Source organism: Hemitrygon akajei, unplaced genomic scaffold, assembly GCF_048418815.1.
Source record: "Hemitrygon akajei unplaced genomic scaffold, sHemAka1.3 Scf000103, whole genome shotgun sequence".
NCBI lineage: Eukaryota > Metazoa > Chordata > Chondrichthyes > Myliobatiformes > Dasyatidae > Hemitrygon > Hemitrygon akajei.
This window is the reverse complement of record NW_027331989.1, coordinates 2,607,872-2,625,607: the sequence shown is the minus strand read 5'-3', so window position 1 is coordinate 2,625,607 and position 17,736 is coordinate 2,607,872. Positions and strand designations below refer to the sequence as shown.

Here is a 17,736-nt window from a genome sequence, read left to right as displayed (position 1 = left end):
CAGTTCCTCTTTCGTATGCCTTATCTTACACGGGGGTGACTTAAGGGGCGGGGATTCCGCGACCACTTTTACAGCAAAAAAAATGCATGCAAAATAACATGAATTTTATAGCCAAACTTCTGTAATTAAACTCAAAAAGAAACAAGGAAATTGATTTACAGATTAGTTTTTGCTGAATTCCCTGCAATTGTTTAGCAAAGGACTTGACATATCTTGTTCACACTTGAAGTGGGAGGAAGCTGGGGAAGGGCTTTGACTTGATTCCGAATGAGCAGGTGACTCTGTGCTGGGACGTTTAAGGTGAAACTCGTCTTGCCCCGGGCAGGACGGGACCTGCTGGGCGGAGCTTCGTATCTCGCAGAGCGTGGGCGGCTCGAATTCACAGCCTGGGACTTGCAGACTTTAACGAGAGGACGTCCGTTCCACGTTTGGGGTCGAGCAAGCTTTCCCGACCGATTAGATGCGATGGACCCCTACCATTATCCGTGGGCGCCAGGTTGGGGACAGCTGGGATTGAATAATAAGGAGATAACTTGTGAGATCGGCCCAGAAATCAACTGAGAAGATAAATGCGGACGTGAGGTAAGGTTAACGCAGCTTTTTATAGTTCTGCATGTGTTTCACCTCGTTCCCCTCAGGGATTCCCCTGTTCGCTGTACTCCTCCTCCTCAGCCCACGGTCCGACCCGCTCCGGTCGAAGATAAGAAGTAAGAACACAGGTAATAGGAGCAGAAGTCGGCCATCTGCCCCGTCGAGCCGGCTCTGCCATTAGTAAGGTCATGGCTGATCTGACCATGAACTCATCTCCACCTGCCTGCCTTCTCCCCATCACCCTGAATTCCCCTAGTATGCAAACATCTATCCAACCTTGTCTTAAATATATTTACTGAGGTATCCTCAACTGCTTTATCGGGCGGAGAATTCTTCACTCTCTGGGAAAGATGATCTCCATCCTAAATCTACTCCTCGAATCTTGAGACTATGCATCCTCATTCTAGTCTTTCCTAACACTGGGAAAAAAAAACTTTCCTGCCTCTATTTTTCCACCCCTGTTATATTTTTATATGTACCTATCAGATCTCTTCTCAATCTTCTGAATTCCAGCGAGTACAGTCCCAGGTGAATCAATAGTTCCCCGTAGTCTAATCACCACCCGCCCCCCATCTCAGGAATCAACCCGGTGAACCTCCTCTGCACCGCCACCAAAGCCAGACCCGACAGCTGTGTCAGGTGGGTGGAACCAGGACTGCGGTGTCCACCTCTTCCCCAGGCCGAGGATGTCAGTGGTTCTACCAGTCCTGCTGCATCCCTCTCCCACAGACGCGGTGTGGGGTCAGTCAAGGGTCACGGGGCACAATCTGACACTCGACTATTTGGGTCCCTTTCGTAGGGCAGTGTGAGGTGAGGGCCTCTGTCGGCCAGAGTTGAGCATCGATGTTGTGCCCTAGCTGTCTAGATACGCAAACCAGGTCAGTACGATACGGAGAGCAAGCTGTTGCCCATGTAGCAGGCTGCCCCGCTCCACGCGCATAATGAACAGCAAGGATCGGCAGAGATCCATACAGTTTGGCACCGGCAGCGTCGCAGCAGTTGCCAGTCAGGGTTGAAGTCAATTTAGGAACTGCAGCTCCGGAGCTTTCCCTCTGTGTTTACTATCGAATCCTTTCGCATGAGTAGATTCAGCCATAAGGTGGTGGAGGTTTGAGAGCAGGGAATTCCTTCACGACGAACTGTCAACCGCGGCTGACGAGCCACATCTGCCCGAAACGGCAATTATTATGACTCTTGCCCGTCTCCTGTCAGTAGAAACTGTTCCGTCAGGGTCAGTAGCTAAGCCACACGTACAGGCCAGGAGCCGGACTTGGTTGTCAAAGGCAATTTAGGTGAACGCCATTGGGAGCATTTAATAGGCAGAGGGACCTTGTTCCTATTAACACCCTTGGCTGTAACAACCTGGAGGAATCAGGGCAGTGCACGGAACACGAAAAAAAAGAAAAAAGAGATTATAAACCCTCAGCATTTCGGGCACCAACTCTAACGGTACTAATTCACTCTGGGATTCGATATCACATAAATGTTATCTCTGTATCGATTTTGCTGCCATTCCGTGGAGAAGGAATGGTTAAACAATATATTAAACCAAGTTCCTTCAGTATTTATTGACAGCAAGCTACCGAGCCGGCTGCTCCGATTTCAGCAGAGAGGCCGCTCCCTCTCATGAGGAATGTGTGTGTTGGAATTCGCCCTGCGGGCAGGCAGCTGCTTGCTCAGAGATTCTGAGTCCCACAGGATAACAGCCTGCACCGCCCAAGTCAGCCAAAGGCCCCTCAGCTGTTTGGCTGCATGAATCGATTCGGAAAATATATCGAACAAGTGATAGAAATTTTAAGTGGGATCTCGGCGAGAATACTGCCGCTTCTGATGTTTGTTTCACAGTATTCATTCACACAGCATTTTTGTTGAAGTGTCTTTGTTTTGGAGTCAGGGATCCAGGAGTCACCGGCTGTCTTCTGCCGGCGATATGATGTGTTCGGCCGCTGTTTTTGTTTTGAAATTATTGGCACGGTTAGGATTTCCCATTGGTTTACCCAAGATCAAAGCTTCATTGTGGTGTGTCGGGGAGGTTTTAAAATCATCCCGGTGAGAGAGTAGGAACACAAGTTGTTTGTTGTCTTTGAATGACCGCGTGCAAACCACGAAAAGATTTAGAAACAATTACATTTACAAACAAGATAACATCTACCCCTCCCCCTTTTTCCCGTGGCCCTCTGTCTCTTTCATCAATCAACCTCCCAGCATCTGTACTTCATCTCTCCCCCTTCAGGATTCACCTATCATCTGGATTTTCTCTCCTTCCTCACTCCTCCTCCAATTTATAAATCTACTCCTCAGTTTTTTTTTCTCTCCGAAGAGTCTCGCCCGATATGTCGACTGTATGTTTTCCCTCAGTTGCTGGCTGGCCTGCTGAGTTCCTCCAGCATTTTGTGTGTGAAACAATATACCCGTCAGTTTAGTGCTTTGGTGAACCCCTTTGGTCGCATCCACTAAAGGGATTCATTTATCAGAAACGCGAGAAAATCTGCAGATGCTGGAAATCCGCATGCAGCACGCACAAATTGCAGTAGGAACTCAGGAGGCCAGGCATCACCTATGGAAATTCGTAAACAGTTAGCGATTCGACCTGAAAACTTTCATCAGACTCATTTTCTTATGTCTGTTCGCCTTTGTAACTTTTTGCTCATATTTAAAACATGTATTCCTTTGGAAAACAGGAGGATAGATATTAGCCCGTTGATAATCCACACCACGAATGACACAACAGGTGTCATAAGGAAATAGATTCCAAAAGCATTAGAAAACTAAATAAGCGAGAAAGAGATGATAAAATTTACAACTGTAAGATCAGAAGTACAGAACTCGACTCCTGAGAGCTGATAAACCCCAGGGACATAATGGTAATCAGTCCACCGATGTCGTGGAAATGTCTTTTATTTGAAAACTCACTCGATCACGGCTAGGTCCCGACTGCTTTCCTGGGCTGCGTAAATCCAGGGAAGACACACTGGTCCCGCCAAACCTGCGAGACTGATGCGGCGCACCCACCCCAAACCCGCTTTGTGTGAATGCTGTGTAATTTGCTACCCTGTTACAGCTCAATGCCCAGAAATAACAGACAACACACTGAATACGATTAAAGAAATTATATTTGTGAATCTTAACTGAAAGATTAGTAAAGATAAGAAAGATTTAAAAAACTAAGGGCCGCTTATAATTAAACAGTCAATGTGCACAAGTTGGAGCTCAGTTCATCGATCCTCTGTCGATCTGGGCACCTGTCTCCATCTAAGTACAATTTCCCCAATGCCTCCAGTCCTACCAGCGCTTCTCTCCAGCGTCTTCCCTCTTCACCTCCCTCCAAACAAAGGAGCCAGCTCACATTCCAAAGCACCTGTTATTTTTCCCCATAACTCAAACACTGCTTCTACAGAGAGAACATTACGTTAGCGGTGAAACATTTCCCAGGGTGTTACACTGTGGAGAGGGAATCTGGACCATAGCCCTTCACAGATCCACGCACCTATCTATAAGCCCACAAGACACAGCAGCAGAATTTGGCCATTTGGCCCCATCAACTCTGCTCTGGAATTCAATCCTGGCTGATCTTCCCCCCTCTGCCTCAGCCCCGACTCCACGGCCTTCCCCCCGTAACCTGTGAACAAGGAGAAGGAGATAAGTTTGTGGCCTAAGGTAGAAGGAGATAAGTTATACGGCTCTCGTTACATGCACATGCAGTACAACTCTTTGAGTGGTAGTGCAGAATGATTGAAGTAAATAACCCATCTCTTTCTACTGTCACGTACCCAGTGACTGGGTTAAAGAACCAGCAGAAATGGAAAACACTTTGGGGTCTGGTATTGCTATAAACTAATAGTGTTTATTAGTAAATTACTCAATACAGTAATATAAATGCAAATATATCAAACAGGTTAGCAATGATACAGATATAGATATATATGTATGTGTGGAAATAGGAACAAAACTAGGCTCTTTCAAACCTAGGGGTAATTGGATACAGTCTTACAATGATGAAGAGATTTCAGTTCAGTTTGTGGCATTTAATTGAGTAACGTTTGAGAGAGAGAGAGAGAGGTGATGCCGTCGATCTTCCGGTTGTCTTCCGAAGTCCTGTTGTGATCATCGACTATGACCATGATACGTACGACTGTTATCACCTAGGCAAGGATGGGCACACAAATAATTCAAATAATTCCCCACCATTTGCACCTTTTCACACTGTGAGCCCCTGATCGATTTCCCCCAATTGATCCTCCAAAACCCCAACTTCATGTGGGTGCACAATTATCGTTCAGTGTCTGACACTGTGTGTGTCTCCTGGTGTGTCTGTCTGTGTAACAGTGGATCTGCTCTTTATCTCCACATGCTGGACACCAGTTGTCCATCAACCTGCTCCTCCCACCGCTTTCTGCAGAAACCGTACAAGCAATCAAGTAACCTTGTGAAAGGTAAACAATCAGCAGAGGAACCATAACATCATTCTTTCGAGCAGTTTCACTCTCTCTCATTGCTCTGGAAGCCTCTCCCCCTCTCTCTTAAAAGCAGCACCGTTTATAGTGTCTGTTCTGGACCCCTTTCCATACTAGGGTGACACCCAACACCCCCTCCTTTTAAGAAATTTTTACGAAGGGAAATATTTCAGGTTAAAAGTGAATTACAGAGTTTATAACAATACATGAGTAATCATCAGATAACAGAGTAAAACGGGTACAGTTTCAAACTTAATATCTAGATAAATAATCGGCTATGATGTTGTCAGTACCTTTGACATGTCTAATTTCAAGGTCATATTCTTGCAATATCAGACTCCAATTCAACAACCTTCTGTTCTTATTTTTCATATTAGCCAGAAACACTAAGGGATTATGATCTGTGTAAGCTATCTGTGGCTTGTGGGCAGGACAAATATAAACTTTCCAAAGACAGAATAAGTGGCAGTAACTCTTTTTCCATAGTGGAATAGTTTTTTTCTGGTGTACATTTAATTTCTTGGAGAAATAAGTCACTGGGTGTTCAATGTCATCCTCACCTTTTTGCAATAATACTGCTCCAGCAGCCTCGTCACTAGCATCTGTTGCTATGGAGAATGGTTTGGAAAAGTCAGATGCTCTGAGCATTGGGGTTATAACACAATATAGTTTACAGTTGCTCAAACAATTTTCCCACAGCCATAGCGTGCTCTTCTCACGTGTCACTCCAGACCACTAAATCTTCGATATAAACCCCTGTGTTTTCTAAACCTCTAATTACCGAGTCAATCATCCTTTTAAATGTTCCTGGAACATTTTTCATTCCGAAAGATTAAACATTATATTCATACAGCCCTGAAGGTGTGACAAACGCTGTAATTTCTCTAGCCATTTCAGTCAAAGGAAAACACCAATATCCTTTTAGCAAGTCAATTTTCTGTAAGGTACATAGCTTTATCAATGCAATCATCTACTCTCGGGATAGGATCAGCATCTGTCTTTGTGATGGCATTGACTTTCCTGTAGTCAGTACAGGATATCACGTTACTGTCCGATTTCGGCAGAAGAACACAAGACGCTGCCAGTCTGAGGTAGATCGCCAAATGATACCAGCTGCAAGCATGTACTCAATTTCTTTTTTCCACCAGCTTGCTTTTCTCCAAGTTCATTCTGTCGGGATGAATTTGTTGAATTTTCCCATCAATATTTTTTGAAAATCATCGGACTTTCTGAGTCTTGTGATAACTACAGGGAGTTCAGTAAAATGATTTTGTCCTCCAGTACTAGCCACGACAAACTCCTCCGTTGTCATGACAGTACTCACTGGTGCGAGGTTGGAGTCATGACAACACCTGATCACATTTACATTCTGACTTGACCATTGCTCTCTGAGTAAGGTCAAAGGTGACACAATATGCTTAACTCTCAACTCTTTAATTATCCCCTGGAATGTTCTCGATGTAAAGTTACTACCCTGGTCAGATTGGATTTATTTAGGTAGACCCACCGGTGTGGAGAATTTGATAAGTGTTTTTACCTTGATGTTCCAGAGGGGCACCATTCCATGGAACCTAGACACAGCACACATGATGGTTAACAGATACTCGTAGCCAGCTGCAGTCTTTGGCAATAGATCCATTCAATCCATGACCCTGGAAAATGGTTCACCAAAAACAGGTATCAGCCTAAATGGTGCTTTTGGGATCACCTGATTAGGTTTTCCTACACCCTGAAAGATATGGCAAGTCCTGGACAAGTTCACAACCTTCTTCCTTAAATTAGGCCAGTAGAATTCCTTCAACAATTTCATTTATTGGCTTTTCCACTTCAAAGTGTCCACCTAAAGACGTACTATTAGCCACGTTTAAAATTTCAACCCTGTAAACTTCCGGGACCACCACTTGATGTTCAATAGCCCAATCCTCATCTGCAAGAACAGTAGGTGGTCTCCACTTCCTCATCAACACCCCATCTCTAAGATAAATTACTACTGACTCTCTCTGAACCTCCTCTTCTGTGAGAGCTCTCTCCTTTAAAGTCACAATTTCCAGATTTTTATTTTGCTCCTCTCTCTGCCTTTCTGCTTCCTCAGCTACCAGTTCCTTTATTTTTCACTCAGAACTCATGTTCTTACTTCATTTTATCTGCTTGAAGCTGAACCTTAGCCTCAGTAAGTGCTTTACCCTCAAAAAACATCTCCAACGCCTCCTCTTCGAATTTCCCCTCGGCTACATTATGTTGTGCTTTTAACAGCTGTACCCGAGCCCTCCTTTAATCTTTACCTTACGAGCAATTCCCATCACTACATCCCTCTTAGCCTCATCCAAACCATCACCATAAACATAGTAACCTCAAACTCCATTTCTGCTGTTTTTCCACGCAACCAAATCAAAATAAGGGAATGTACCCCATTCAATTCAAACAATCCCCCACACAATTTTGTTCAAAGCCCCGGACATCCGCCCCAATTTTGGACACGTCCACAGGGACGGGGTAAAGAACCAGCAGATATGAAAAACACACTGGAGTGTGGTATCGCGATAAACGAATAATGTTTACTAGTAAATTACCCAATACAGTAATATAAATGCAAATATATCAAACAGGTTAGCAATGATATAGATATATATGTATGTGTGGAAATAGGAACAAAACTAGTCTCTTTCAAACCCAAGGGTAATTGGATACAATCTTACGATGATGAAGAGAGTTCATATTTAGTTCAGTAACGTTGGAGGGAGGGAGAAAGAGAGAGAGATAGAGAGAGAGAGAGAGAGAGAGAGAGAGAGAGAGAGAGAGAGAGAGAGAGAGAGAGAGAGAGACAGAGAGAGAGAGAGAGAGGGGTGAGAGGTGATGCCGTCGATCTTCCCGTTGTCTTCCGAAGTCCTGTTGTGGTTACCAACTATGACCATGATACGTACGACCGTTCGACCGTTCTTCAGTGGTGGAATTATCACACAGGCAAGGGTGTACACAAAAATAATTCCCCACCAGTCACACCTTTTCACACTGTGAGCCACTGATCGATTTCCCCGAAATGATCCTCCAAAACTCCACCTTCACGTGGGTGCACAAAGCTCATTCAGTGTCCGACACAGTGTGTGTCTCGTGGTGTGTCTGTCTGTGGCCCACCGGATCTGCTTCTTATTTCCACATGCTGGACATCAGCTGTCCATCAACCTGCTCCTCCCATCACTTTCTGCAGAAACCATAAAAGCAGGCAAGTACGGTTGAAAGGTAGAAGGTGAACAATCAGCAGAGGATCCTTAACATCATCATTCTTTCGGGCAATTTCTGTCTCTCCCTCTCTCTCTCTCTCTCTCTCTCTCTCTCTCTCTCTCTCTCTCTCTCTCTCTCTCTCTCTCTCTCTCTCATTGCTCGGGATGCCTCCCCCTCTCTCTTCAAAATAGCCCAGTTCATAGGGTCTCTTCTGGACCCCTTTCCAAACCCCTAACACTAACTTCAATAATAAGTATACCGTCTTGGATACTGTTGCTGGGGACGGTTGCGTTTCCGACACCGAGACTGGTCCCTCAGCTCAGAGGGGAAGGTGGGAAAGTACATGGTACATAGAACATAGAACATAGAACATCGAACAATACAGCACAGTACAGGACAATCGGCCCAAAATGCTGTGCCGACCCTTAAACCCTACCTCCATATAACCCTCCACCTTAAATTCCTCAATATACCTGTCTAGTAGTCTCTTAAATTTCACTCGTGTATCTGCCTCCACCACTGACTCAGGTAGTGCACACAACGCACCAACCACTCTCTGTGTAAAAAACCTTCATCTAATATCTCCCTTGAACTTTCGTCCCCTTACCTTAAAGCCATGTCCTCTTGTATTGTGCGGTGGTGCCCTGGGGAAGAGGCGCTGGCTGTCCACTCTATCTATTCCGCTTAATATCTTGTATATCTTTATCATGTCTCCTCTCATCCTCCTTCTCTCCAAAGAGTAAAGCCCTAGCTCCCTTAATCTGTGATCATAATGAATACCCTCTAAACCAGGCAGCATTCTGGTAAATCATACCTGTACCCTTTCCAATGCTTCCACATCTTTCCTATAGTGCGGAGACCAGAACTGGACACAATACTCCAACTGTGGTCTAACTAGAGTTTTATACAGCTGCATCACTACCCCCGCAACTCTTAAGCTCTATCCCTCGACTTATGAAGGCTAACACTCCATACACTTTCTTAAGTACCCGATCTACCTGTGAGTCAACTTTCAGGGATCTGTGGACATGTAGCCCCAGATCCCTCTGCTCCTCCACACTCCCCTGTATCCTACCATTTACTTTGTACTCTGCCTTGGAGTTTGTCTTTCCAAGGTGTACCACCTCAGACTTCTCTGGATTGAACTCCATCTGCCACTTCTCAGCCCACTTCTGCATCCTATTAATGTGTCTCTGCAATCGTCGACAATCCTCAATACTATCCACGACACCACCAACCTTTGTTTCGTCTGCAAACTTGCCAACCCAACCTTCTACCCATATATCCAGGTCGGTAACAAAAATCACGAAGGTAGAGGTCCCAGAATCGATCCTTGTGGGACACTACTAGTCACAACCAGCCAATCTGAATGTATTCCATCCACCACAACACTCTGCTATCTGCAGGCAAGCCAATTCTGAATGCACCTGGCCAAACTTCCCTGGATCCCATGCCTTCTGACTTTTGGAATAAGCTACCATGTGGTATCTTGTCAAATGCCTCATTAAAACAATGTAAATCACACCCACTGCACTACCCTCATCTATGTGCCTGGTCACCTCCTCAAAGAACTCTTATCAGGCTTGTTAGACACGATCTGCCCTTCACAAAGCCATGCTGACTGTCTCTGAGCAGAACATGATTCTTTAAATGCCCTTAGATTCTAAAAATCTTTTACATACATAAGACTCACTGGTCTATAATTACCCAGACTATCTCTACTAACTTTTTTGAACAAGGGGATAACGAGGACATAAGAATCCTAGCCAGAGGCTCAGCAATCTCTTCCCTCACCACGTGGAGCAGCCTGGGGAATATTCCATCAGGCCCCGGGGTCTTCTCCATCCTAATGCATTTTAACAACTCCAACACCTCTTCTCCCTTGATAACAACATGCTCCAGAACATCAACCTCACTCATATTGTCCTCACCGTCATCAAATTCCCTCTCATTGCTGAAAACCGAAGAGAAGTATTCATTGAGGACCTTGCTCACTTCCACAGCCTCCAGGCACGTCTTCCCACCTTTATCTCTAGTCGGTCCTGACATCACATAATTGAAGAATGCATTGGGGTTTTGAAGGGGCAGATTTTATTGAGTGTGTCCAGAACGGGTTTCTGTCACAGTATGTTGACAGGCCGACTAGAGGGAATGCCATACTAGATCTAGTATTAGGAAACGAACCGGGACAGGTCACAGATCTTTCAGTGGATGAGCATCTGAGAGACACTGACCCCTGCTCCCTGGCCATTAACATTATCATGGAAAAGGATAGAATCAGACAGGACAGGAAAATTTTTAATTGGGGAAGGGCAAATTATGTCTATAAGGCTAGAACTTGCAGGTGTGAATTGGGATGATGTTTTTGCAGGGAAAGGTACTATGGATATGTGGTCGATGGTTAGGGAGCTCTTGCAGGATGTTAGGGATTAATTTGTCCTGGTGAAGAAGTTAAAGAATTGTAGAGTGAAGGAACCATGATTAACAAGAGAGGTGGAAAATCTAGTCAGTTGGGAGACGGCAGCATATGTGAGGTTCAGGAAGCGAGGATCAGATGAGTCTATTGAGGAATATAGGGTAGCAAGAAAGGAGCTTAAGAAGGGGCTGAGGAGAGCAAGAACGGTGTATGAAAAGGCCTTGGTGAGTAGTCTAGAGGAAAACCCCAAGGCATTCTTCAATTATCCAAAGAAGAAAAGGTTTACAGGAGTGAAGATAGGACGGAATAGAGATAAAGTTGGGAAGATGTTCCTGGAGGCTGTGGAAATGAGTGAGGTGCTCAATGAATACTTCTCTTCAGTATTCACCAATGAGAGGAAACTTAATGATGGTGAGGACAATATTAGTGAGGATGATGTTCTGGAGCATGTTAATATTAAGGGAGAAGAGCTGTTGGATTTGTTAAAAAAAAAAGGACGGATAAGTCCCCGAGGTCTGAAGGTTTATTCCCCAGGCTGCTCCATGAGGCGAGAGAAGAGATTGATGAGCCTGGATATTTGTGTCCTCGTTGTCCACTAGAATGGTACCAGAAGATTGGGGGGGAGGGGTGAATGTTGTCCCCATGTTCAAAAAAGTTCATAGAATTAGTCCAGGTAATTATAGACCAGTGAGCCTTATGCCTGTGGTGGGAAAGCTGTTCGTAAAGCTTCTTAGAGATAGAGTCTATGAGCATTTAGAGATTCATGGTCTGATCAGGGACAGTCAGCATGGCTTTGTGAAGGGGAGATCGAGTCTAACAAGCCTGATAGAGTTCTTTGAGTAGGTGACCAGGCATATAGATGAGGGTAGTGCCGTGGATGTTATCTACATGGATTTTAGTAAGGCATTTGACAAGGTACCACACGGTAGGCTTATTCAGAGAGTCAGAAGGTATGGTATCCAGTGAAGTTTGACCAGGTTTCAGAATTGGCTTGCCTACAGAAAGCAGAGGGTCGTGGTGGAGAGAGTCGGATTGGAGGATTGTGACTAGTGTTGTTCCACAATGATTTTTATTAACAACCTGAATGTTGGGGCAGAAGGGTGGGTTGACAAGTTTCAGATACACAAAGGTGGTGGTGTTGTGGATAGTGCAGAGGATTGTCGAAGATTGCAGAGAGACATTGATAGGATGCAGAAGTGGGCTGAGAAGTGGCAGATGGAGTTCAAACCAGAGAAGTGTGTGGTGGTACACTTCGCAAAGCCAAACTCCAAGGCAGAATACAAAAGAAAGGGCAGGATTCCTGGGAGTTTGGAGGAGCAGAGGTATCTGGAGTGCATGTCCACAGATCCCTGAAAGCTGTCTCACAGGTAGATAGGGTAGTTAAGAAAGCTTATGCAGTGTTAGCTTTCATAAGTTGAGGGATAAAGTTTAAGAGTCGAGGGGTAATTATGATCAGAGATTAGGGGAGACTGGGCTTTACTCTCTGGAGAGATGGAGGATGAGAGGAGACATGATAGAGGTACACAAGATATTAAGAGGAATAAATAGAGTGGACAGCCAGCGCCTCTTCCCCAGGGCACCACTCAATTCAAGAGGACATGGCATTCAGGTAAGGGGTGAAAAGTTCAAGGGGGATATTAGATTAAGGCTTTTTACACAGAGAGTGGTTGGTGCGTGGAATGCACTGCCTGAGTCAATGGTGGAGGCAGATACTCTAGTGAAATTTAAGAGACTACTAGACAGGTACATGGAGGAATTTAATGTGTGTGTGTGTGTATGTGTGTGTGTGTGTGTGTGTGTGTGTGTGTGTGTGTGTGTGTGTGTGTGTGTGTGTGTATGTGTGTGTGTGTGTGTGGTGGTTTATATGGGAGTCAGGGTTTATGGGTTGGCACAGCATTGTGGGCCGAAAGGCCTGTATTCTGCTGTATTGTTCCATGTTTCTTAGGCGACAAACCTATCAATCACTCCTGCAGATGTGCAAGATCCGTATGCTCCACGGTTGCTGGGCAAAGTATGTAAATGTAGGACGGGACTATGTTGAAAATTAAATGTGTTCGGTTCTCTAAAATTGACTCTTTCTACATCAGGCCCGGAACTTATCAATCACCACCCGCACCCCCCCCCCCCACCCCCACCGTACAGCACATCGCCGGATACTGCTGCAGGTTAACTCAATCTGACAATTTACACAGGTACAATTAAGTGGCAATTATCAATCATCAAAATCTTGTTCTAAGAAATAAAGTCATGTAAGTGTAACACCCTGATTAACATTCTGTCTGCTATGCTGTAAGCATTTCAGTTTATCAATTTTGTGAGAGAAGTCTGTTTTATTATAAGCTTGTAGGGTTTGATCTGAGATAAGGGGATTTACTGTACAACTTAAGAATGTAGTGTCATCCAGTCAGGATGGGAGAATTGATAAGGGTTCTACAGAATGCTGTGAGGGCAGCTCTTTGTTGGTGGGAGCTGGGAGAATGCAGGAGGGAAGATGGATGAAGATGCCGTCCCTCTTGCGCAAGGTGCTTTATGCAAATGAATGTCTTCAGGAGGAAGGACCAATACTCTGGAAGTAGAGCCCTTTTGTTTGTCGTGGATTTCAAGCGGAAACAAATGTTTCTGGATGATTTGATCTCCACTGTGCACAGGTGACTGCTTAAGTATAATAGGTCATTTTTTTTCCAGCCCTTCCTTTGGTAACTAGGTGCTTAAGTTAACATTCGTAAATATACTTCTTTATAATTTGTATTCAGTGTGAGAAATGTTATGTCTTGCCAAAGGACGATTGCCGGGGGTAGAAAATCACACAGCATCCACACAAACCGGGCTGTGGGTGGGCGAGCGAGCCATCCCAACCTCATAGACTTTGCGGTACCACAGTTGTATCACGCTATACGTGCAAAGCCTGACAAAGGTGAGTTTCTCCCCACAGTGTCCAGTGGTTGTTAGCAAGTATTTTAGTTGACAACCCAAATCTCCTCAAACTCGGAGTCTAATAAAGTCCCTGAATTGCATTCTTTATACCTATATAATATTTTGTGTCCATGTTAGGGCGTCCGAGATATTGACACCCAAGAACTTTAAATTGCTCGCTCTTTCCACTCCTGACCTCTCGATGCTGTTTGACTTTGCTCCCTTTTGTTTCAGCCCTTCCTGAACTCCACAATCAGCTCTTTGGTCATGCTGAAGCTGAGTCCAAGGTTGTTGTTGTGGGACCACTCAACTAACTGGTATATCTTGCTCCTGTACGCCCTTTCCTCACAGACCTAAATTCTGCCAACAATGATTACATTCACAGCAGTTTACAGTTGATATTTGAGATGTCCCTAGCCACATAGTCATGGGCTTAGAGAAGTTAGAGCAGTGTTAAGCACACACAATTGTGCTGTGCCGGCCATTACCCTATATTTGCCATAGGCATAGGGCAATTCACAGGTTGTTGATCAAGCTCCCCTTCGGGCCACCATGCCCATTCTAGTACACAATACCATTCTATTTACAAACACTTCGTCCGCAGGCGGCAATGCCAATGTTTCTGTATGTTCACCTGGATAATGGGGATGGACAGTCAGAATCACTGCATACATACACTGTCTACGCCCCATGACAGCGTATTCCTGGTCCCAATACCCCTCACCACCATACCACCACCTCTGGGTGACATTGCTCACAGTCCCTCTGAACCTCTTGCACGGCCACGTCAATCTGTCCTGTGTACTATTGAGAACTGTGCTACAAGGGTGATCGTTCGCACTGTGTAACCCATCCATACTTCTCCCCTGCTATCGGTCAGAACACCCCAGTTCGTCTATTCCGGTCTACAAGGATCAATCCAGCCTGAGCAGTCTGCCTTAAAGAGAAGGGAAATGGACGATCTCGAAAGAGGTTCTGGAGTGGAAGAGGAAGAGTGTGGAATGGGGAGAAGCTGATCGGGAGTAAAGGAGGTGGAGGGGAAAGAGCTGGTGGGAGAGACTGTGCAGGAAGGGGACCGTGTTTTGTATGGTATTCAAAACAAACTTTTCACTCACCCTCCGTACCACGGGAACTGGACATGTGCCCCCCCTCAGTTCAATGGCTGTCATCGCTGGGAACTAAGCAGCCACCGCTGTGATTTCCCACTACTCTCAGCCTGTCACCTTTCCAGAAATTAAATTAATCCCACTGTCTGTTGTGTAATCATTAACCGAGTCTCCGCTTTTAACCTCACCAACATCTCCAGCACAGTGTTTTGTCAAATACTGTGTTCCTGTGGGTGACATGAAGGCGATGTGGAGGGCAAAGAGCGCGACAGATATCCATATTAACAGACGAATACCGAGGGATATGTGTGAGAGAGAGACAGAACGAGAGGGGGGGAGAGAGAGAGAGAGAGAATAGGGAAAAGCGAGGGAGCATTGATGAAATAGAGGCTGGAGGGACAGTGGGAAAGAGAAGGGAGGAAGAGCTGAGAGCGAGATATTGCAGTGTGCATTAGACAGATACAGTGAAGCACAAAACCCAGAGAGAAAGGGGAAAAGAACAATAGATGTAGTATGATTTCTTGTCTCTCATACCTAATGATTACAATTTCTCTGAGCTCTCATCTCCAGAGTTCACAGTTTCACTGCAAAGAACATGAGTGGTCCGCATTCCCTCTGTGTCGCCTTGCTCTACAAGGTGTGTGCTTGTCCGGCGCCTGTACATACCGAGAGATGACACGGGATATTGATATAAATGAGAAGAAAAACAACTCATGATTTTAGTGTCTCCAGCCACAGGTTTTGCATCATCCAATGGAGCTACCTTGTGCAAACAGAAGCTCATTAATTCACCGGGAGACACTGCATCAGTAGCATCTATACTAGTGGATCCAGAGAGCAGCTGAAGCCACCACCTACTTTGCCTATTGGGAAGACTGTTTCTGAAGCACCTGGCCATTCTGCTCAAAGCTTCCAACTCAGCATGAATCACATATGCAAAGCTGGCAAGGCATCTGCTAACTCGGTGATTCAATCACCCTCCCATTTATGAGATTACGGAGAGCTGCACCCTGCTTGCTGGCAATGAAATGGCAGTCACTGTATGGTACATTAAGACAGTCCATTCAGCCCATCAAAGCTGCTTCGTCAATCAATTATGTTTAATCCCAGATCACCTTTGATGCCCTGACGAATCAGGAAATTATCTTTTTTTTTTTGCTTTCAATATTTCACTTGGCTTGCACACCTGTCCGTGGCCGAGGGCATATTCCGCAGATTCACCACTCTCTGGAAAAACAATATCCTACTTAACTTTGTTCGAAAGTGATCCCTCTCAAATCTGACGTTGTGTCTGCAATTTCTGGAGACTCTGTATATGAAACATCGTCTCCACATCCACCTAAACAAGTCTTTTCAACATTTGGTAGGTTTCAATAAAATCTACTCGCATTCTTCTAAATTCAAGTGCATACAGAGCCAACACTCTTACATCTTAACCCTTCTTTCCCAGAATCATCTTCGTAATCTGGACTCCCCCCGATGTGAGCGCATGCTTTCTGAGATACAGGGCACAAAACAGTTGACAGTATGCCAAGTGCAAACAGTGCGGACTGTTGCTTATAAGTACTCAGCTAATCTCGCTGTTTTTATATTATATTCCACTTTGAAATGAATACCAACATCTGCCTTCTTTACGACCAGCTCATTTCTCAACATTGTATTCAACCTGCCAATTTTTTCCCATTCTTACAAATTTTTATATCCTTAGACCATAAAACCATTAGACAAAGGAGTAGAATTAAGCCATTCAAACCAGTAAGTCCGTCTGCAATTTCATAATGGCTGATCCCGGATCGATTCAACCCCATACACCTGCCCTCTCATCATTTCCCTTGATGCCCCACTTTCTTTCTGTAATCCCATTGCTTCTTCAGAGCTACATACCCCTCCAACTATCTTCATAACTTCTGACAACGTTGCTGCAAAGCCATCAATTTCTTTATCTAAATTATTGACAAAAGTATGAAAAGTAGATTTCTAATACTGGCCTCTGGAGAACACTACTAGTCACTGGCAGACAACCAGGAAATGCCCCCCTTTATTCCAGTCGCTTGCCCCTGCCTGTCAGCCATCCCTCTAACCATGTCAGCATCTTCCCTGTATTTCCATGTGATTTTATCATGTTAAGCGGCCTCATGCGTGGCACCTTGTGAAATGCCTTCTGGAAATACAAGTAAAGGATTGGAGGGTTGTGAATGTTGATCCTTTATTAAAGAAAGGGAGTAGAGATAGACGAGGAAATTATAGACCAGTGAGTCTCCATTCAGTGGTTGGCAAGTTGATAGAAAACATCCTTGTAGACAGGATTCATGAATACTTGGAGACGTATAATATGATTAGGAAGAGTCAGCATGACTTTGTCAAAGGCAGGTCATGCGTTATGAACCTGACTGAAATTTTTGACCATGTGACATTGATGAAAACAAGGCAGTAGATGTAGTGTATATGGATTTCAGCAAGATACCCCGTGCAAGGCTTATTGAGAGAATAAGGATGCATAGGATCCAAGGGGACATTGCGTTGTGTATCCAGAGTTGGCTTGCCCACAGAAGGCAATGAGTGGTTGCAGGTGGGTCACATTCTATAAGGAGGCCGGTGACCAGTGGTGTGTCTCAGGGATCTGTTGTGGGACCACTACTCTTCATGATCTTTGTAGATGATCTGGATGAGGAAGTGGAGGGTTGGGTTAGTAAATTTGCTGATAACACAAAGTTTGGTGGTGTTGTGGATAGTTTGGAGGGCCATCAAAGATTACAGTGGGAGATTGATAGGATGCAAAACTGAGCTGCAAAATGACAGATGGAGTTCATCCCAGATAAGTGTGAGGTGGTTCATTTTGGTAGATCAAATAGGATGGCAGTATATAGTATTAATCGTAAGATTCTTGGCAGTGTGGAGGATCAGAGAGATCTTGGGGTCCGAGTCCATAGGGCACGCAAAGCTGCTGCACAGGTTTACTCTGTGGTTAAGAAGGCAGACTGTGTATTGGCCTTCATCAATCGTGGGATTAAGTTTAGTAGCCGAGAGGTAATGCTGC

The 17,736-nt window shown here is 44.9% G+C and overlaps 1 protein-coding gene across 1 annotated transcript in view; it reads left to right on the top strand.

Annotated features, from left to right (window-relative positions):
- The first annotated feature begins 429 nt into the window (after positions 1-429).
- LOC140723176 (uncharacterized) overlaps positions 430-17,736 on the top strand; it is a 68,386-nt gene continuing 51,079 nt past the window's right edge. The window contains exon 1 of the mRNA XM_073037788.1: positions 430-582. The gene's annotated coding sequence lies outside the window, so the exon portion shown is untranslated. The remainder of the gene's footprint in view (positions 583-17,736) is intronic.